Raw genomic sequence first — 23,259 nt, 5'->3', positions numbered from 1 at the left:
GTGTTGACCCATGAATGACTCACTGGTTCAATTCCGAGTCAGGACACATGCCTGGGTGGTGGGCTCAATCTCCAGTAGGAGTCTGTCTTGGCAGAGTTTAGGGGCCATTGGGATCTACCTTTGAATCCTATACTGTTGTTGTCTTTGGCTGATTGTTTTGTATGCCAGTTCCTGACTTCCGGATGCTCACCTTTGACTCTCCGCAACTGTTAGAAGCTTCAAGTGACCCACAGCTTGTGGCTACCTCTGCATGTGAGGAGCCAAACTGTGCTCCAGGACTGGCTTTTTAGCAGCATGGGGCCCAGTGATGGGTCAGTAAATATCCCAAGGCACCTTGAGATCCACCTCTATCCAACTCTGATTGCAAGCCAGGTACTAGTTAATAATGTACCAGTTAATAATGCAGATTTTTTCAATAGATGGAGTAACACATATGTTGATATATATGCGATTTGATATGTATGCTATTTTGTTGTATTGACAGCAAGCTTCAAAACTTCATATGTCAAATTTGCTGAAGGTATTAACATCATAGATATTTTTACGCTTAAAAATGTCGAAATTCGTGCCAAAAAAAGAGTATTTGCGGGAAGTTTTAATTCATTGCTTTATTTTGAAGAAAAAGTTATTGTATACATTAGGAAGCTTATGGGGAACATGCTCCATTTCAAGATATGTGTGAATGCTGGTTTAAACACTTTAAAAGTTATGATTTTTTCCTTTTTTTTATTGTTTAAAGTATTACATATAGTAGTACATATATCTCTTTTTTTTCCCATTGACCTTCCCCCAGCCTCCCCTACCCCTGTCACATGCCCTCATCCCCCCACCCCCGTCCCCAGTGTCTTGTGTCCATTGGTTGTGCTTATATGCATGCATACAAGGCCTTTGGTTGATCTCTTTCCCCCCCTTCCCAACACTCCCCAGCCTTCCTGCTGTAATTTGACAGATTATTCGATGCTTTACTGCCTCTGTATCTATCTTTTTGTTCATCAGGTTATAATGTTCTTTATTTTCCATAAATGAGTGAGATCATGTGGTATTTTTCTTTCATTGCCTGCCTTATTTCACTTAACATAATGCTCTCCAGGTCCATCCATGCAGATGCAAATGGTAAGAATTCCTTCTTTTTTATAGCAGCATAGTATTCCATTGTATAGATGTACCATAGTTTTCTAATCCACTCATCTGCTGATGGACATTTAGGCTGTTTCCAAATCTTAGCTATTGTAAATTGTGCTGCTATGAACATAGGGGTGCATATATCCTTTCTGATTGGTGTTTCTAGTTTCCTGGGACATATTCCTACAAGTGGGATTACTGGGTCAAATGGGAATTCCATTTTCAGTTTTTAAAGGAAACTCCATACTGTTCTCCACAGTGGCTGCACCAGTCTGCATTCCCACCAGCAGTGCACGAGGGTTCCTTTTTCTCCACATCTTTGCCAGCACTTGTCGTTTGTTGATTTGTTGATGATAGCCATTCTGACAGGTGTGAGATGGTACCGCATTGTCGTTTTGATTTGCATCTCTCGGATAATTAGTGACTTTGAACATGTTTTCATATGTCTCTTGACCTTCCTTCTATCTTCTTTCAAAAATATTCTATTTAGGTCTGTTGCCCATTTTTTAATTGGATCATTTATCTTCCTTTTATTACGTTGTATAAGTTCCCTATAGATATTGGAGATTAAACCTTTATCAGTGATAACATTGGCAAATATGTTCTCCCATACAGTGGGCTTTCTTGTTGTTTTGTTGATGGTTTCTTTTGCTGTGCAGAAGCTTTTTATTTTGATGTATTCCCATTTGTTTATTTTCTCCCTAGTTTCCATTGCCCTAGGAGCGGTATCGGTGAAGAAATTGCTTCAGCATATGTCTGAGATTTCTCTGCCTGTGGATTCCTCTAGTATTTTTATGGTTTCCTGTCTTATGTTTAAGTCCTTTATCTATTTTGAGTTTATTTTTGTGTATGGTGTAAGTGGGTGGACTAGTTTAATTTTTTTGCATGTATCTGTCCAATTTTCCCAACACCATTTATTGAAGAGACTGTCTTGACTCCATTGTATGTTCATGCCTCCTTTGTCAAATATTAATTGAACATAGTGGTTTGGGTCGATATTTGGGTTCTCTATTCTATTCCATTGGTCTATATGTCTGTTCTTGTGCCAGTACCAGGCTGTTTTGAGAACAGTGGCTTTGTAATACAGCTTGAAATCTGGTATTGAGATCCCACCTACTTTGTTCTTCTTTCTCAGGATTGCTGTGGCTATTTGGGGTCTTTTTTTATTCCAGATGAATTTTTGGAGAGTTCTTTCTAGGTCTGTGAAATATGTCGTTGGTATTTTAATGGGGAGTGCATTGAATCTATAGATTGCTTTGGGTAGTATGGACATTTTAATGATGTCGATTCTACCAATCCATAAACATGGTATGTACTTCCATCTGTTTATGTCTTCCTCTCTTTTTTCAGTGTCCTGTAGTTTTCTGCGTATAGGTCTTTTACCTACTAAGTTAAGTTTATTCCTAGGTATCTTAATTTTTTGGTGCGATGGTAAATGGGATTGCTTTTTAAGTCTCTCTTTCTGTAAGTTCACTATTGGTGTATAGAAATAGATTTCTTGGCGTTAATTTTGTATCCTGCTACTTTGCTGAATTCATTTATTAAGTCTAATAGTTTTTTGATGGAGTTTTTCAGGTTTTTTATGTACAATATCATGTCATCTGCAAATAAGGACAGCTTTACTTCTTCTTTTCCAATTTGGATGCCTTTTATTTCTTCTTCTTGTCTAATTGCAATGGCTAATACTTCCAGTACTATGTTGAACAGGAGTGGTGAGAGTGGGCATCCCTGTCTTGTTCCTGTTCTTACAGAACAGGAACATATATGGCTTTTATTATGTTGAGGTATGATCCTTCTATTCCCACCTTGCTGAGAGTTTTTATCAAGAAAGGGTGTTGGATTTTGTCAAATGCTTTTTCTGCATCAATTGATAAGGCTATGTGATTTTTATCTATCAATTTGTTTATGTGATGTATCACGTTTTTTGATTTGCGGATATTGTACCATCCTTGCATCCCTGAGATAAATCCTACTTAATTATGGTGTATGATCTTTCTGATGTACTGCTGGATACAATTTGCTAGAATTTTGTTGAGGATTTTGGCATCTATGTTCATGATGGATATTGGCCTGTAATTCTCTTTCATTGTGTTGTCTTTATCTGGTTTTGGTATTAGGGTGATGCTGGCTTCATAGAATGAGCTTGGAAGTGTTCCTTCCTCTTGAATTTTTTGGAATAGTCTGAGGAGGATAGGTTTTAGTTCTTCCTTGAATGTTTGGTAATACTCCCCTGTGAAGCCATCTGGCCCCGGGCTTTTGTTTGCTGGAAGCTTTTTGATGACTGCTTCAATTTCTTCCATAGTTATTGGCCTATTGAGATGTTTAGATTCTTCCTGATAGAGTTTTGGAAGGTTGTATTTTTCTAGGAATCTGTCCATTTCCTCCAGGTTGTCCAGTGTGTTGGAATAGAGTTGTTCATAGTATTTTTAAACAATCCTTTGTATTTCTGTGGGGTCTGTTGTTATTTCTCCTCTTTCATTTCTGATTTTGTTTATTTGGGTCCTCTCTCTTTGCATCTTGGTGAGCCTGGGTAGAGGTTCATCAATCTTGTTTATCCTTTCAAAGAACCAACTCTTGGTTTTGTTGATCTTTTGTTTTTTTTTTTTTTTTTGGTCTCTATGGTGTTTATCTCCGCTCTGATCTTTATTATTTCCTTCCTTCTGCTTACACTGGGCTTTTCTTGTTGCTCTCTTTCTAACTCTCTGAATTATAGGGTTAGGTAATTTCTTACTATTGTTTCTTGTTTTTTGCAATAGGCTTGTAGAGCTATGAACTTCCCTCTCAAGACTGCTTTCGCTGTGTCCCATAGATTTTGGATTGTTATGTTTTCATTGTCGTTTGTTGCCATGATGCTTTTATTTCTTCTTTGATCTCTCTGGTAACCCAGTCATTGTTTAATAGCATGCTATTTAGTCTCCAGGTGTTTGATTTTTTTGGATTGTTTTTACTGTAGTTGATTTCCAGTTTTATGCCACTGTGATCTGAGAAGATGCTTGATATGATTTCTATCTTCTTGAATTTGAAGAGACTTTGCCTGTGACCCAATATATGGTCTATCTTTGAAAATGACCCATGTGCACTTGAGAAGAATGTATATTCTGTGGCTTTGGCGTGAAATGTTCTGAAGATGTCACTTAATTGCATCTGGTCTAGTGAGTCATTTCGGATTGATGTTTCTTTGCTGATTTTTTGTTTAGAAGATTTGTCCAATGGTGATAGTGGGGTATTAAAGTCTCCTACTATGATTGTATTGCTGTCAGTCTCTTCCTTGATATCTTCCAGGAGTTTTTTTTTTATGTATTTAGGTGCTCCTGTATTGGGTGTGTATATGTTTACCAGAGTTATATCTTCTTGTTGGATTGCTCCCTTTAGTATTATGAAGTGGCCTTCCTTATCTCTTTCTATGTCCTTCACTTTCAGATCTAATTTGTCGGATATAAGTATTGCTACCCCCACTTTTTTTTCATTTCCATTCGCCTGAAAAACCTTTTCCCATCCCTTCACCCTCAGTCTGTGTGCGTCTTTTTTTCTGACGTGGGTTTCTTGTAGACAGCAGATATATGGGTTTTGTTTTCTTATCCAATCCGTTACCCTATGTCTTTTGATTGGGGCATTTAATCCATTTACATTTAAAGTTATTATTGATAGGTACTTGTTTGTCGCCATTTATCTTTTTTACCCCTGTGTTCCTTCTTCGCTTCCTATTTCTTTTTTTTACAGCAGACCCTTTAGCATTTCTTGCATTGCTGATTTGGTGGTAATAAACTCCCTTAGTCCTTTTTTGTCTGTGAAGCTCCTGATTTCCCCCTCAATTTTGATTGATAGCCTTGCTGGGTACAGTATTCTTGGATTCAGACCCTACCTTTGCATGACTTTGTATATTTCATTCCATTCCCTTCTGGCCTGATGTGTTTCTGTTGAGAAATCAGTTGCTAGGCTGATGAGGGATCCTTTGTAGGTAACTTTCTGTCACTCCCTGGCCACTTTTAAGATTCTTACTTTGTTGTTGGTGTTTGCCAATTTAATTATAATGTGCCTTGGCGTCGGTCTTTTGGGGTTCATTTTGTTTGGGACTCTGTGAGCTTCTTGGATTTGTGTGGGTTTTTTCTTCCCTATATCAGGGAAGTTTTCTGTCATTATTTCTTCAAACAGGTTTTCTATTCCTTGCTCAGTTTCCTCTCCTTCTGGCCCACCCCTATTATGCGGATGTTGTTTTGTTTTGTGTTGTCCCAAAGTTCCCTTAGGCTCTCCTCCTGCTTTTAAAAATTTTTTTTTCTAGAAGCTGCTCTACTTGGATATTTTTTTCCATCTTGTCTTCTAGCTCACTGATGCGGTCCTCTGCTTCTTCTAGTCTACTGTTGATGCTTTCTATTGAGTTCTTTACAGCAGCGATGTCATTTTTTATTTCCTCTTGATTCTTACACATATGTCGAATTTGTCTTCCATTCTTTTCATCCACCTTATGACCATTTCTCTGAATTCTTTCTCTGACAGGTTGTTTGCTTCCATTTCGTTTACTTCCTTTTCTGGTGATGCCTGCTTTTCTTTCATATGGGGCTGTTTCTTTTTCTCCCCATGATCTCTCTTCTCCGGGTGTCTGGTTATGTAGTTCTTTCTCTCCTGTGTTGATTTAAAGGCACAAAATACAACACAACAAGGTACAACGCACAAGGCACTGAACACAAATGTATTCACGATATTAATAACCCCAAATAAAGATGACCACCAGAGAAAGGTGAATTAGAGGATAGGAGAGAAAGAAGAAGGAGAAGAAGAAAAAAGGAGTGCAAAAATGAAATTGGGAAAGGAAAAAAAAGTAAGAAAGAAGCCCTAACCGGTTTGGCTCAGTGGATAGAGTGTCGGCCTGCGGACTGAAGGGTCCCAGGTTCGATTCCGGTCAAGGGCATGTACTTTGGTTGTGGGCACATCCCCAGTGGGAGGTGTGCAGGAGGCAGCTGATCGATGTTTCTCTCTCATCGATGTTTCTAACTCTCTATCCCTCTCTCTTCCTGTCTGTAAAAAAATCAATAAAATATATTTAAAAATAAAAAGTAAGAGAGAAAAGAAAGAGAATAAGGAAGAAGAGGGGGACAAACTATATATATGGGGAGAAAACTCCAATAGAACAGCCACTAATCCCAACAAATGTCAGCAACAATTACCTGGAGATGAATGCAAACTACAAACAACAACTAATATCAAGTGAGGTGAGGGAAAACAGAAGCAAAAAACAAACAATAGAAAAAGAAAAACATTCTCACAAACAAGCATAAAAAATCGATATAATCAACAATCAAGCAAACAACAACAAAAGGACAGAGAGAAAAAAATTTGGATAGTGAAGAAAGAGAAGAGAGAGGTGTGTATGGACTTGGAGCAGGGGATTGGAAATTAGATATATAAGTAGGGTGAAATTTTAACAGCGGGTAAAAAGAAGGAATAGGGAAAATCTAAAGCAGGAATAGGGTCAGAGAAACAGGACAACAAAAGGGGAAAAGTGAGGAAGAGAGTGTTGGCATAAAGGTAAAGTTGAGATAGAGTAAAATGATGCTAAAGGAAAGATGAAAATAGAATGTAGAACACTAATCCCAAAGTAAAATAAAGAGAAAATAAAATGACACTTTTTTTAAAAAAAAAAAGGTAAAATCGTAGTATTAATAATACTGATTGAAAATAAAAATGTAATCATTAAAAAGGTAAAATCAAGTGAGGAAAAAATAAAAAAATTTAGTTTCTTAAGTAAAAGATGAAAAAATAAAAATGTGCAGAAGTGAAGGTCATTCACTTCTCTCCTGTTCTGTTTGGCACGCCTGTTTCCTAGTCAGGACCGCATTGAAATTCTCTGCGTTCCACTGCTCCTCAGCGTTGTAAGCCAGTCCTGATTTTTAAGCAGGCAGTACGTCTTTTTTATATTCCTTTTTTTGTGTTTACACAAGAGTGAATTTGTGATTTAACCCCTGGGTGGCAGTGTTTCTGGATTGACCTCCGGATCTATAGGTCCTCTCTAGCTAGTGTATAGATTTTGTTTTCCCTGTGGCACTTAATACCGGTTTGGGGGGATGGGTTGCCCCAGAGCTGGTTCTCTGATGGTTATTCCCCGCTCTGATCCCCAGGTTCCACAAAAACAACTTTCCCCTGCAGTCTCTTAGAGTGTCCCCAATTGGATGATCCTATGTATTGGGCTTAGTAATCAGAAGCAAGGATTTAAGGAGGGGGGAAAAAAAATAGGAAAAGGCCGGAGTAAGTGTGCGAACTCCCCGGCTGTGCGCAAGTCTGTGCAGTCTTTTTTCCCCTTGGGTCTAAGCAGCCGGCACACTTTTAAAATTTTCAGGCTGTCCTTTTGCGCCCAGATCAAAATGGGTTGTTTTTTAGAGTTCCCTTCTGTTAGCAGCTCTGCGGACCCCCTTCCACATTCACGGATCACACCAGCCCAACGGCCACGGATTTTTCTAGGCGCCGACTTCCCCAGGGCCTCCAGCTTCCGCAGTGAGTGTTTCTCTCTCCTGCCGGGACCACAGACCTCACCTTCTCCCAGGCGAAATCTGACCTTTCGTGAGGGGGTGCAGAGCTCCTCTGAATCCGCGTGGTCGCGCCACTTGGGACCCGTGTTCTCCGGTTCGCAGCTGTTCGTGGGTGCCATAGATTCCCCGGGTTTTTCATATTTCCGAAAACATCCACTTTCCCCTTCAAGATGGCACGGTCTCCGCGTCCAAGCCGGTTGCTCCGGGAGGGAACCCAGCAGCAGTGGGGGCTGCCCGGTCAGGGGATCCCCGTCCGGCCGTCCCCCACAGTCTCTTGGAGTATAGCTGTCCCTCAACTCACCAACAAACACTCCCCGTGCGACCACACACTCTCCCTTTGTTCTCTCACTCACACACTATCTTGCAGTCTGCCTTCCCATCGGCAGCCGTCTTCCCTCCTCCAATGGTAAGTCGAAAAGTGATGATTTTGATGTGAAAGGCAAAGAACATCCAGGTCAACTGAAAAGGTTTGAAGACCAACAATTACAAGCATTATTGGATGACGACGTGTGTCAAACTCAAAAACAACTTGCAGAAAGATTAAACGTTGTTCAGCAAACAATTTCCAATTGTTCACAAGCAATGGGAAAGATTTTAAAGGAAGGAAAATGGGTGCCACATCAACTGAACCAAAGACAAATGGAACACCGAAAAGTTATCAGTAAAATGTTGCTTCAACGGCAGGAAAGAATTGTGACTGGAGATGAAAAGTGGATTTATTTTGGGAATCCCAAACGCACAAAATCATGGGTTGATCCAGGTCAACCATCAACATCGACTGCAAGGCCAAATCGCTTCGGAAAGAAGACAATGCTCTGCAATCAGAGAGGTGTGGTGTGTTATGAGCTAAAAGCAGGTGAGATCTGGGGCCAGGTGGGTCCGGTGGGTGGGTGGGTGTCTCCACAGTCAGGGCGTGCATCTCCCCTTCCTCTACCCCATCCCTCTCCCCTTCTCCCCTAACCTCCTACCCACCCAGACCGCCCCTCAGGGGGCCGCTCCCTCTGTCCTCCCTTCCCTCACCGTCCTCACCCGCCCTTGCTTCTCCTTCCCCTGCCCCGGCCGCCGCCCTGATCCTGCTGGAGGCGAACAACCGCATCCTCAGGGGACGCTCCCGCTCAAGTTGGAGAAGGCGGCCGCCGGAAACAAACCAGAAGCAGCAGAAGTAACATTTGCAGATTTTGATGGGGTCCTCTCTCATCTTTCAAATCCTAATGGAGACAAAACAACAGTTATGGTCAGTATTTCTTTGAAATTCTACAAGGACATTCAGGCACATGGTGCTGATGAGTTACTAAAGAGGGTGTGTGGGAGCTTCTGGGTAAATCCAGAGTCAGGATGCGATGTCTCTCTGCTATCCGACCCTGAACTCTGCCTGCACCCAAGGATTCTGTTGTGCATCAGGCTGGCATGTTGAAACGAAGTTGTTTTGCCTCCGTCTGTGAGAAATACTTCGGGTTCCGAGAAGAGGGCAAGGCAGGCGGGACAGGGCAGTTACCCGTTAGAGGGATGGTGAGACCAGGTGTGTTGCGTCTGAAAAGCACAGAGTCACGGGAGTCTTCAGCACAGTTTACGGATGACGACGGTGTGGTCATTGGAAAGGTGTTCGTGCAGGAGTCCGGAGAAGGACGCAGAGCCGGCCCCACGGCCCCACGGCCCCTTAGCCCCAGGGAACCTCCTCGGGGCTGAGAACCACCGAAGCTGCTGTGGGGACAGCATCGGCTGCCCACCTCCGTGCCGGTCCCTCGCCACACCAATGCAGCGCTCCAGACAGGCCACCAGCCTGACCCACATCACGTGCTCTACGGCCTGTATTCACACACGTATGCGGGCAAAAACACCCGCCTTCCTCGGGGTGCTGCACCGTGCACGCCCAGATGCCGAGAGGAAAGAAATGAAAACAATCACGGGGAAGGCGTTTTCATCCCGCTAACTCTTGGGAACAGGAAGAGGAAGCTGCTGGCAACTGGAGGCTGGAACACTTGCTGCTGGATAATCGTAGCTTTTAATGTTGCACCTCTTCAGGTTCTCAAGGCATTCTCCATTTAGGTTCCATTTTGTACACGTTGGGAAATAATCTGCAGAAACGAGCTGTGCTTGCAAGGACTTGATAGTTCCCAAGAATTAAAAAAAAAAAAAAATCCACTTGATCAACTTAATTCCTTTTCTTTATCTTCCCGCCCTCACTCCCCTTCCCTTCCACCCTCCTTCCAAGCTCTTTTGCTTTGCAATATATTACTGGTAATGAGTTGCAGGATAATGTAATCTTAACTTGTTTTTTCCTGAGTATTTGAGTTCAAAACTCCTGTATCTAAAGAAATACAGTTGGGGTCATATAATAATCTTTCTATCTTAAAAAAAATTAAAAATGAATAAAATAAATAAAACCAGGTGAAACCGTTAATACTGATCACTACCAACAACAAATAATCAATTTGAACCACGCTTTGATCATAAAATGACCAGAATGTGCCAGAAGACACGGAAAAGTAATTTTGCTTCATGATGACGCACCATCACACACTTCAAAACCAGTTAAAGACACGTTAAAAGATCTTGCCTGGGAAGTATGAACCCACCCGCTGTATTCACCAGACCTTGCTCCTTCAGATCACCACTTGTTCTGATCGATGGCACACTCACTTTGTGAGCAGCACTTCAAAACATACGAAGAAGTGGAGCCGAAACCGGTTTGGCTCAGGCGATAGAGCGTCAGCCTGCGGACTGAAAGGTCCCAGGTTCGATTCCGGTGAAGGGCATGTACCTTGGTTGCAGGCACATCCCGGGGAGGGGGGTGGGGCGTGCAGGAGGCGGCTGATTGATGTTTCTAACTCTCTATCTCTCTCCCTTCCTCTCTGTAAAAAATCAATAAAATATATTAAAAAAAGAAAAGAAGTGGAAAATTGGGCTCTGAATGGTTTGCCTCAAAACAAGAAAAGTTCTATTGGGATGGTAGCCAAAAATTACCTGAAAGATGGGGAAAATGTATAGCTAGTGATGGACATTACTTTGAATAAAGCACTTTCTATGTTTCTCTTGAAATTATTGTGTTTTCTTTGATTACAAAATCTCCCATTAATAACCGGTACACCTGGTATAAGACTTAGTGAAAAGGCTGTTTCTCAAAGGGCTTTGGTGGAATCAGGATGGTAGGACTTCTAGATTTTCCATGAGGGGCAGGTGCCATTCAGATTTCAGGGAAGATGGTGGGTGTATTCTCCGATTCCAGAGTCATACATATGAGTCTTTTCCAAAATAATTCTCTGACCTCAACAGGGTGGAGCCTAATGTCAGCAGGCTGGTGGGACCTGTTGGAATCTGGGAATTTCTATCAACTCTCTTGGGAAGGGGATGTGCTATCAGGTTCCCAGGAAGGTTGGGGAAATGGCTCGACTCCAAAGCCAGTCACTGATACCCCCTGAGACTGCCTACATCTGTAAGCTTGGCCTCTGCTGCTGCCTTCCCAACAGGGGTCGAGATGCATGGTGGAGACAGCCAGATTCCAAGGGGTAGGGAGACCTCTTGACACACCCTTTGGTTGAGAGCCTGAAGCTAATCAAGCCTGAATACAATCAGACTGCTGGCAGAGGCAGGTCTCTGGTGGCTTTGAGTCTATGCCTGATCCCCTCTGGGCCCAGGGCTAGGAAAAGCAGACCCTGGTGTGCATTCTGGTCCTTTCCAAAGAAAACCAGCCCAGGCAGAGGGAGCCACAAGCTGTGGATTTCTGATAGCTCCAAACAGGTACTTTGGGCCAGGCAGAAACAGCATCTGACATTGTCCTGCACTAGAGATTGGGAGTTGTGGCAGATCTACCTAATACATAGACATAAGCCCAAATAGGCAGCCAAAATGGGGAGACAAAAAACAACCCCAAAATGAAAGAACAAGAGAATTATCCAGAATAAGGGCTAAATTAAATGGAGATAAGAAATTTATCACATATACAGTTCAGAATAATGATGGTAAAGATGCTCAACAGCATGACAAAAGATATAGTAACTATGAAAAAAGACCAGTTGGAAATAAAGAATGACATAATACTAATAACACATTGGAAGGAATATACAGCAGATTAGGTTAAGCCAAGGATCAGATCAGTGAATTAGAAGATGGGATAGAAAAAAATCAGAGAACCAAAAAGAAAAAAAAACACAATTAAAAACCAGAAGGACAGCTAAAGGGAGCTGTGGAACAACTTGAAACGTAACAATCCTACCTAATAAAACAGTAATATGCAAATTGACCGCATCTTCACTACGCCCAAGCCACGCCCACCAGCCAATCAGAGCGAGTATGCAAATAAACCCGACCAAGATGGCGGTTAATTTGCATATATAGGCGCCCTGAGCTGACCCCCTGCGTTAGATTGCAAGGAGCTGGGGTCCGCTCTGGCACCAGACCGAAAGCCTCCGGCAGAGGCTTTTGGCCTGGAGCAGGAGCGGACACCCAGCTCCCCGCTTTAGATGGATGGTGGGCATGGCAGACACCCAGCTCCTCGCTCTGATTGGATGGTGGGCGTGGCAAACGGACCCCTTGCCATCGAAAGCGGGGAGCTGGGTGTCTGCTCCAGCTCCAGGCCAAAAATCTCCACCGGAGGCTTTTGGCCTGGTGCACGAGTGGACACCCAGGTCCCCTGCCATCGAAAGCGGGGAGCTGGGGGTCCACTCCTGCCCAAGAGGCTTTCGGTCTGGGCAGGCCTGGGCAGGGGCTAAGCCGGTGATCAGAGGGACCTGGAGGGGCCTGCCCAGGCCTAAAGCTCCAGCCAGAGGCTTTAGGCCTGGGCAGGGCCCAGCCCTCCATTGGTGTGAACTATAGAGGAAACACCTTTTCTGACTGCACATTGGCTAAGCTTCCTGTATGCCACTGGTAATATTCTTAGTAACTTGGGTAATAAGAATCCAAAAAGGTGATCTAGGGTTTTTCCACCACACTTCTGGAGAAAAAAATGAAGGTCCGCTGCTGGAAGGCTAAGAAATGTCATATCCTGCCCTAGCCGGTTTGGCTCAGTGGATAATGCCTCAGCCTGCAGACAGCAGGGTCTGGGTTTGATACTGATCAAAGGCATGTACCTAGGTTGCAGGCTCCTCCCTGGCTGAGGCCCAGATCAGGGCTCATGCAGGAGGCAACCAATCAAAGTGTTTCTCTCTGTCTTTCCCTTTCTCTTCCACATTCTCTAAAAGTCAACGGAAACATACCCTCAGGTGAGGATAAAAAATAAAGAAATCCATATCCTATGAAAGACACATGTTGAAAATACCTAAAGAAAGTTTTTATCATTTTTTCTTGGAGAAGGGACTGGAGTCCGTGTTGATGAAAACACCTTGGTGGCTGTGGTGACTGACAGTGGCTACAGCAGTGGGGTGATGGGGCTGGTGCCTTCCCCTGACCAGCCCGGTTGCCTCCCACAAAGGGAGGCCAGACTGTGGCTTAGGTACGCTCCCTGTGGGGTGCAGGCCTAAGCCATCAGTAGGACATCCCCTGAGGGCTCCCAGTATGTGAGAGGGGGCAGGTTGGGCTGAGGGACCCCCAACCCCCAGTGCACGAATTTCGTGCACCAGGTCCCTAGTATTCATATAATAGGTTTGCCACAAGGAGAAGAAAGTGAGCAAGAGATAGAGTATGTGTTTGAAGAATTAAGGGCAAAAACCTTCCCTAACCTGGTGAAGAAAAAAGTCACACTAGTCCAGGAAGCACAGAGAGAACCAAGCAAGAAGAACCCAAACAGGCCCATGCCCAGACACAGCATAATTAAAATGCCAAAAATTAAAGACAAAGAGAGTCTTAAAGGCAGCAAAAGAAAAACAATTTATTATCTCCAAGGAGTTCCCATAAGGCTGTCAGCTGATTTCTCATAAAAAACAAAAAAACAAAAAAAACTTTACAGGCAAGAAGGGAATAGCATGAAAAGCAAGGATTTGAAACCAAGATTACTAGACCCAGTAAGAGTATCATTCAAAATAAATGTTTAAATAGTTTCCCAGACACACACACACAAAAGGCTAAATAAGTTTATCTATCACCACCAAACCAGCACTGTAAAAAATGCTAAAGAGACTGCTGTAATGAGAAGAAGAAATAGAGAGAGAAACCTAGGCATACAGAATTAAAATGGCAATAAATAAGTACCTATCAATAATTTCCTTAAATATAAATGGATCAAATTTCCAATCAAAAGATGTAATGTAGCTGAATGGATAAAAAAAAAACATGACCCAACTATATGCTGTCTAGAAGAGACCCAGCTCAGAACAAAAGATACACAGATGATGGATGGAAAAATATTTTTACATGCAAATGAAAATTAAAAAAACAAAACAAAAAAACACACACACAAACAAACCTGGGGTAGCAATACTAATATCTGACAAAATAGACTTCAAAATGAAGTATTGTGCCCTAGCTGGTTTGGCTCAATGGATAGAGCATCAGCCTGCGGACTGAAAGGTCCCAGGTATGATTCCGGTCAAGGGCACATGCCTGGGTTGCAGGCTCAATCCTCAGTAGGGGGCGTGCAGGAGGCAGTCAATCAATGATTCTCTCTCATCATTGATGTTTCTATCTCTCCCTTTCCCTTCCTCTCTAAAATCAATAAAATATATTTTTTAAAAAGTGAAGTCTTGTGATGAAGGCCATCACAAGAGACAACAAAGATCACTACATAATACTAAAGGGATTACTCCAACAAGAGGATATAACCTGGTCAACATATATGCATCCGATATAGAGGTACCTAAATATATATAAAAAAACCCACAAACATCTAGAGGACTTTAAGGAAGAGATCAACAACAGTATAATCATAGTAGGGGATTTTAACACCCCATTGACTTCACTGCATAGATCTTCCAGACAAAAAAAATGAATAAGGAAACTGATTCTAAAGGAAACACTGGATCAGATGGATTTAATTGATATTTATGGAACATTTCACCCCAAAACTGCAGAGTATATATTCTTCTCAAGTGCTCATGGGTCATTCACAAAAATAGATGACTTGTTAGGACACAAAAAAAGTCTCTACAAGTTCAGGAAGACTAAAATCATATTAATAATCTTCTCAGATCACAATGGAATGAAATTAGAAATCAACTATAGTAAAAACACTCAAAAACAGCCAAACACATGGAGGCTGAATAGCATGTTATTAAACAATGGATGGGTTGCCAATGAGATCAAGAAAGAAATAAAAAACATCCTGGAAACAAATTAAAATGAACACATAGCAACTCAGTCTCTGGGACACAGTGAAAGCAGTCCTGAGAGGGAAGTTCATAGCACTACAGGCCTACCTCAAAAAACAAAACAAAAATTAATAATAAACTATTAACACTGAAACTTAAACAATTAGAAAGATTACAATAAGAAAAGCCCAGATTAAGTAGAAGGAAGGAAATAATAAAAATTAGAGCAGAAATAAATTACATAGACACTAAAAAAAACAAAAAAAAAACAAAACAAAAAGTCAATGAAACCAAGAGCTAGTTCCTTGAAAAGATAAACAAGACTTATGAACCTTTAGCCAGACTAATCAAGAAACAGAGAGGACCCAAATAAATAAAATCAGAAACAAAAGCAGAGAAGTGACCACAGCACAGAAATACAAAGGATTGTAAGAAAATACTGTGAACAACTATATGCAAACAAGGTGGATAACGTGGATGAAATGGACAAATTCCTGGAAAAATACAATCTCCCAAAACTGAATCAGGAAAAATCAGAAAACCTGAATAGGCCAATAACAATTGAGGAAATAGAAGCAGTAATACTGGTAAAAAGTAAAAATAAAAAACTCCCAGCAAACAAAAGCCCTGGTCCGGATGGCTTCACAGGGAAGTTTTACCAAACATTCAAAGAAGAACTAACACCTATACTCCTCAAACTATTCCACAAAATCCAAGAGGAAGGAAAACTTCCAAACTATTTTTATGAAGCCAGCATTACCCTAGTTCCAAAATCAGATAAAGACATTACAAAGACAGAGAACTACAGGCCAATATCCCTGATGAACACACCAGGTAGATGCTAAAATCCTCAACAAAATATTAGCAAATCGGATCCAGCAATATATTAAAAAGATTACACATCATGACCAAGTGAGATTTATTCCAGGGATGCAAGGCTGGTACAATATTTGCAAATAAATAAACGTGATACATCACATAAAAAAACTGAAAGACAAAAATCACATGATCATATCCATACATGCAGAAAAAGCCTTCAACAAAACCAAACACCCATTTTTGATCAAAACTCTCAGCAAAGTGGAAATAGAGGGAGCATATCTCAACATAATAAAGGCCATATATAACAAACCTACAATGAACATCATACTCAATGGGCAAAAAGTAAAACCAATCTCTCTAAGAACAGGAACAAGACAGAGATATCCACTTTCAACACTCTTTTTTTTTATTTTTTTATTTTATTGACTTTTTACAGAGAGGAAAGGAGAGGGACAGAGAGCTGTCGATGAGAGAGAAACATCGACCAGCTGCCTCTTGCACACCCCCTACCAGGGATGTGCCCACAACCAATGTACATGCCCTTGACCAGAATCGAACCCGGGACCCTTCAGTCCGCAGACCGACGCTCTATCCACTGAGCCAAACTGGTTTCGGCAGCTTTCAACACTCTTATTCAACATAGTACTGGAAGTGCTAGCCATGGCGATCAGACAGGAAGAAGAAATAAAAGGCACCCAAATTGAAAGGAGGAAGTAAGATTATCATAATTCACAGATGACATAACATTGTACATAGAAAACCCTAAAGACTCCACAAAAAAACCCTCTAGATTTCATAAATGAATTTGGCAATGTAGGAGGATACAAAATTAACACCCCAAAACTGATGGCATTTTTATACACCAATAATGAATTCTCAGAGAAACTAAACAAACAATGCCATTTACCATTGCAACAAAAAAAATCAAGATACTTAGGAATAAATCAAGGAGGTAAAAGACTTGTACTCGGGGACTACAGGACATTGAAAAGAAGAGATAGAGGAAGATATAAACAAGATATAAACAAGTTCATGGATTGGTAGAATTAGCATCATTAAAATGTTCATACTACCCAAAGCAATCTACAGATTCAAGTATATACAATGTTCATGGATTGGTAGAATTAACATCAATAAAATGTCTGTACTACCCAAAGCAATCTACAGATTCAATGCAATCCCTATTAAAATACCAACAGCATATTTCACAGATCTAGAACAAATACAACAATTTATAGGAAACCAAAAAAGACCCCAAATAGCTGCAGCAATCTTGAGAAAGAAAAACAAAGTTGGAGGAATCACAATACCAGATATCAAGTTATACTACAAAGCCACTGTAATCAAAACAGTCTGCTACTAGCACAAGAACAGGCATATAGATCAATGGAACAGAACAGAGACCTTGGAAATCAACCCAAGCCATTGCATTCAATTAATATTTGACAAAGGAGGTAAGAACATACAATAGAGTCAAGACAGTCTTTTTAATAAATGGTGTTGGGAAAATTAGGCAAATATGTGCCAAAAAAGTGAAACTAGACCACCAACTTACACCACACTCAGAATAAACTCAGAATGGATAAAAGACTTAAATATAGTGAAACCATAAAAATCCAAGAAGAAAGCATAGGCAGCAAAATCTCAGACATCCCTTGTAGCAATATGTTTATGGATACATCTCCTAGAACAAAGGAAACTAAGGAGAAAATAAACAAATGGGACTACATCAAAATAAAAAGCTTCTGCACAGCAAAAGAAATCAACAAAACGAAAAGAGAGCCCACTGTATGAGAGAACATATTTGGCAATGACACATCTGATAAAGGTTTACTATCCAAAATACATAATGAACTCATACAATTTAACAAAGGAAGACAGTCTAATTAAAAATAGGCAAATGACCTAAAGAGACCTTTCTGCAAAGCAGACATACAGATATGGCCAAGAGACATATGAAAAAATGCTCAAAGTCATTGATCATCAGAGAGATGCAAATTGGCATGACAATAAGGGATCACCTCACACCTGTCAGAACGACTACCATCAACAAATCAATAAATAACAAGTGCTGCCCTAGCTAGTTTGGCTCAGTAGATAGAGCGTCAGCCTGTGGATTGAAGGGTCCTGGGTTCAATTCTGGTCAAGGGCACATGCCCCGGTTGCGGGCTCGATCCACAGTGGGTGGCGTGCAGGAGGCAGCCGTCCCATGACTCTCTCATCATGGATGTTTCTATCACCTCTTTCTCTTCCTCTCTGAAATCAATAAAAACAAAACAAAAATGACAAGTGCTGGCAAGGATGTGGAGAAAAGGGAACCCTAGTGCACTGCTGGTGGGAATGCAGACTGGTGCAGCCATTACGTAAAACAGTATGGAGTTTCCTCAGAAAATTAAATTGGAACTGCCATTTGACCCAGTGATCCCACTTCTAGGAATATATCCTAAGAAACCAAAAACACTAATCAGAAATTTTAGTGCTCATAGCAACGCAATTTACAATAGCTAAGATCTGGAAACAGCCCAAGTGCTCATCAGTAGATGGGTGGATGAAAATGCTGTGGTACATTTATACCATTGTATACAGCAGTAAAAAGAAGGATCTCTAACCCTTTGAGACAGCATGGAGGGACCTGGAGAGTATTATGCTAAGCAAAATAAGCCAGTCAGAGAAAGACAAGTATCACATGATCTCACTCATATGTGGAATCTAATGAACAAAATTTTCTGATGAACAAAATAGAAGCATGGAACAGACTGTGGCATAACAGAGGGATGGCCAACGAGTTGGGTGGGTGGGAAGAGATCGACCAAAGAAATTGCATGCAGGCCCTTCCCCTCCCTCCCCACCCCCGACTCCCCCAGTCCCGGGATGGGGGTGGGGTGGGGTGGGGTGGGGGTGGGAGGGAAGGAGCAGAGCGGTGGGTGGGCGCCAGCGGAGCGTGGCGGGACCCACGACCCGGGGAGCCTAGAGCCGGCCCAATCCGGGAAGCTGGCTCCAGCCCAGAGTAAACTTCGTTGCTGGGCAGGGTGGGCAGGGACCCTGTCTGGAGCAGGGGGAGGGGGCAGACGGGATTGTCTCTTTGTCTTTAACCTTTGCCATTTTAATTATGATGTGTCTTTGTGTTGGTTTCTTTCATCTGTCTTGATTGGGACTCTCTGTGCTTCCTGACCTTTTGTGACTTTTTCCTTCATCTGGTTAGGGAAGTTTTCTATCATTATTTCTTCAATGGGGTTTTCTTTCCCTTGTTCACTTTCTTCTCCTTCTGATACTTCCTATGATGCCAATATTATTATGTTTCATGTTGTCCCAAAGTTCCCTTAAGTGTTTATTTTATTTCTTTTTGTTGCAATGATTAGGTGTTTTTTTCCCATTGCTTTTGTTTTGTTTTGTTTTGCTTCCATAACTCACTATTTTAAATAATGTTGCAATGAACATAAGGATATCTTTTTAAATGAGTGGTTTTGTTTTCTTTGTGTAAATACCCAGAAGAGGGATTACTGGGTCATATGATAGCGTTATTCATAATGTTTTGAGGACCTTCCGTAGTGTTTTCCTTAGTGGCTGTGCCCATTCAAATTTTAACCAACAGTGCATAGGGCTTATCTTTTTATCACATCCTCTCCGACACTTGTTATTTCATGTCTTTTTAAAAATACCCATTCTGACAGATGTGAGGTGATATCGCATTGTGGTTTTGATTTGCATTTCCCTTATATCTAGTAATGTTGACTATTTTTTCATGTATCTATTGGCCATCTGTATAATTTTTTTGGAATAGTATCTATTCAGATTGTCCATTTTTTAGTTTGTTTGGGTTATTGAGTTGTATGAGTTCTTTATGTATTTTGGATATTTTGGTCAAATGTTGGTGTTTTCTGAGTCCTTCTTGTCCCTGTTGTAACGCCCTTTTCTCAGATACTTCCACATCTCTTCCACGCTGCCATGTGCAAGACTGCATGAGGTTGTCATTAGGCCATTTTCTCAGGAGCCTTATCCAGCCAGGATACTATACAACTCTGGTGCCTTTAAGAGCTCAGGGCTCCTTGGGGTCCCTGATATCCTTCAGCTGTGGGATATCTCAGTCTTTTCCAAGCTGAGCCACGTTGGTTTTCAGAGAAACAATCAAACTATAACTCCATGGGTCTCATCTCCATCTCCCTCAAGTTATTCATCCTTCCCAGTGACCTTAAATCTCCTTTGGAACAATGTGCTCTTACATCATCATGAAGTTTTTCTGAATCAGTTACTTATGGTATAAACTTTGAGAATTTGGCATTCAAACTAGGTTTTAGTAACTCAAAAAGTATTTTTTCTCAAAGCTTCTGTTTCTGTCATGAGCATTAAAAGTCTATTAAATTTTTTTAAATTCTCACCTGAGGATATGTTTTTATTGATTTTAATAGGTTTTTAATTAATTTTTTAGAGAGAGAAGAAGGGAGAGGGATAGAGAGATGGAAACATCAATGAGAAACATGGATCGACTGCCTGCTGCATGCCTCTTACTGGGGATCGAGCCTGCAACCCGGGCATGTGCTCTGACCGGAAATCGAACTGTGACCTCCTGGTTCATAGGTTAATGCTCAACCACTGAGCCACATTGGCTTGGCTATAACTTATTTCTTACTCCGTGTTTTGGCTCTCCCAAAGGCAGTAAATGTGTCTCATGACCCAGGTTTAATGGTGGAAAAGATGTGGGATAAAAAAGAACTAAAATGAGTTTGTATGTAAAAATTCTATCCTGTACATACACACACAACAAACACACACATCTTTACAATAACATAGGGTTGTATTATAGCAATTCCATTTCTAGGAATTTAACCTACAGATATATTTTACAGCATTTTTAATAATAGCAAAAGCCAGAAATGAACCCACCTAAATGTCCATTAATAGGGACTGGTTAAAAATGTTAACTGCATGGGAAAGTGTCCATACATTGCTAAGTAAAAAGAGATAATTGCAACAGTAATGTCTAAACATGTATATGAGACCAGAAAATGCCTATGAAAAATACACAAGAAAGAGGAATTAAGAGAGGAGGAGAGTGCACTTTACTCTCCTCTGTATTATTTGAGTTTCTTCTTATAATGGACTTGTAAGAACTTTATAATATATTTAACTGAATTAAAGTTACATTTATGAGCTGCTTTTATCATGTACAACAGATTTGTAATAGGAGTGCAATATTCCATCCCCAGGATGTACCAAAAATATTAGCTTACCTGCATTTTGGTTGTCTAATTTTTTAAAAAATATTTAAAGCTATGTTAAATGATCAATGCTCTTTTTCCTACATAATACTTAAATACTGATTTTCTGAAAGTTTTTATCTGGAAAATTTTCAAATATATGCAAAAGTAGAGAGATAGTATCCAGGATCACATTGAGCCTCAACAGTGATCAAATGGGAGCATGTCTTGTTCGGTTTATGGCCCACCAAGTCTTCCATACCAGATGGGGTGTGTTTTTTTCTCATTAAACTTTGTTATTTTAATGGGTCTCAAAATTCTGTGGCAGATTTTTGGCATGTTGTTTTCATTAAAAAGTACTGATTTTAAAAACTAATAACTTAAGAGCTGCCATACACACAAAAGAACCAAATGGTCCACAAAACATTCTCATTTCCTTCTGAAGGTTTTACAATGCATGTAATCATTAACCAGGCTTTTACTATTAAACCTAAGTGGCCGATTGAGACACACAGTCCTGAGACCGTTCTTCCACCAAGACTGGGGCGGCAGGTGTTGGGAATAATACTCATTCAGCCTCTGAGCTTCCTGGGCAGCCTTGGTGACTGCCAGCTCCCGCTGCCTTCTTGTCACCTGCTTTGACGACACCAACAGCAGCTGTCTGTCTCAGGTCACGAACAGCGAAACGGCCCCGAGGAGGGCAGTCAGAGAAGCGCTAAACACACATGGGCTTGCCAGGAACCATATCAACTATGGCAGCATCACCAGATTTCAAACACTTAGGGTCATCTTCCAGCTTTCCCCCAGAACGACGATCAATCTTCTTCAGCTCAGCAAATCTGCAAGCAATATGAGCTGAGTGACAACCAGCACAGGTGCATACCCAGCACTGATCTGGCCTGGCTGTTCAGGACAATCACCTGAGCCATGAAGCCAGCTGCTCCCATTGGTGGGTCATTTTTGCTGTCACCAGCCACATTGCCACGGCGAACATCTTTGCCAGACACGTTCTTGACGTTGAAGCCCACATTGTCCCCAGGAAGAGCTTCACTCAAAGCTTCACGGTGCATTTCAACAGACTTCACTTCAGTTGTAACATTGACTGGAGCAAAGGTGACCACCTGCCGGGTTTGAGAACACCAGTCTCCACTCTGCCCACAGGGACAGTTCCAATACCACCAGTTTGGTAGACATCCTGGAGGGGCAGACGCAGGGGCTTGTCAGTTGGATGAGTAGGTGGCAGGATGCTATCCAGAGCTTCAAGCAGTGGTTCCACTGACATTGCCATCTTTACGGGTGACCTTCCATCCCTTGAACCAAGGCATATTAGCACTTGGCTCCGGCATGTGGTCACCATTCCAACCAGAAATTGGCACAAATGCTACTGTGTCAGGGTTGTAGCCAATTTTCTTAATGTAGGTGCTGACTTCTTTAACAATTTCCTCGTATCTTTTCTGGCTGTAGGGTGGCTCAGTGGAATCCATTTTGTTAACACCAACAATCAGCTGTCTCACACCCAGTGTGTAGGCCAGGAGGGCATGCTCACGGGTCCGTCCATTCTTGGAGATGCCTGCTTCAAATTCACCAACACCGGCAGCAACAATCAAGACGGCACAGCCAGCCTGAGATGTGCCTGTAATCATGTTTTTTATGAAGTCTCTGTGCCCTGGGGCATCAATGATGGTCACATAATACTTGCTGGTCTCGAATTTCCACAGGGAGATATCAGTGGTGATACCTGGCTCCCTTTCGGCTTTCAGTTTATCCAAGACCCAGGCATACTTGAAGGAGCCCTTCCCCATCTCAGCAGCCTCCTTCTCAAATTTCTCGATGGTTCTTTTGTTGATCCCACCACATTTGTAGATCAGATGGCCAGTAATGGTAGACTTGCCGGAATCTACGTGTCCAATGACGAAGGTGTTGATGTGAGTCTTTTCCTTTCCCATCTTGGGTTTGAGTTAATGGTGGTTTTCATGACATCTGTGTTCTGACAACAAACCCATTGCGAAAAAGCCATACCAGATGGTTTTGAAGCAAATCCCAGAAGTAACATCATTTAATCCATACATTTTTTTCAGTATTCCTAAAAGATTATTTTTTTTTAATATAACTACAACTCTGGCTGGGTAGCTCAGTTGATTCGAGTGTCGCCCTGATAAGCCAAGGTTGCTGACTTCCTCTCTCTCTCTCTCTCTCTCTCTCTCTCTCTCTCAAATCAATTTTAAAAATTTAAAATATAACAACAATATCATTATTACACTTTTTATTAATGTTTTTATTGATTTTTAGAGAGAAAGAGGAAAGTAGAGGGAGAGAGATAGAAACATCCATGATGAAAGAGAATCATCCAACAGCTGCCTCCTGCACGCCCCACATTGGAGATCAAGCCCACAACCCGGGCATGTTCCCTGACCAGGAATC

At 41.5% G+C, this 23,259-nt stretch overlaps 2 pseudogenes across 2 annotated transcripts; one reads left to right on the top strand and one right to left on the bottom strand.

Moving 5' to 3' along the window:
- Nucleotides 1-294: 294 nt before the first annotated feature.
- LOC307101145 (actin-related protein 2/3 complex subunit 2-like) lies at nt 295-10,067 on the top strand (annotated as a pseudogene). Its single transcript has 2 exons — nt 295-311; nt 8,620-10,067. The product of its transcript is annotated as an actin-related protein 2/3 complex subunit 2-like (transcript).
- Nucleotides 10,068-21,267: 11,200 nt separating this feature from the next.
- On the bottom strand, nt 21,268-22,824 carry LOC307101144 (elongation factor 1-alpha 1-like; annotated as a pseudogene). Its single transcript has one exon. The product of its transcript is annotated as an elongation factor 1-alpha 1-like (transcript).
- Between the last annotated feature and the right edge of the window lie 435 nt (nt 22,825-23,259).

This window comes from Cnephaeus nilssonii (genome assembly GCF_951640355.1).
Source record: "Cnephaeus nilssonii genome assembly, chromosome: 6".
Classification (NCBI taxonomy): Eukaryota; Metazoa; Chordata; class Mammalia; order Chiroptera; family Vespertilionidae; genus Cnephaeus; species Cnephaeus nilssonii.
The sequence above is the reverse complement of the archived record's forward strand: the minus strand, read 5'-3'. Positions and strand labels throughout refer to the sequence as shown.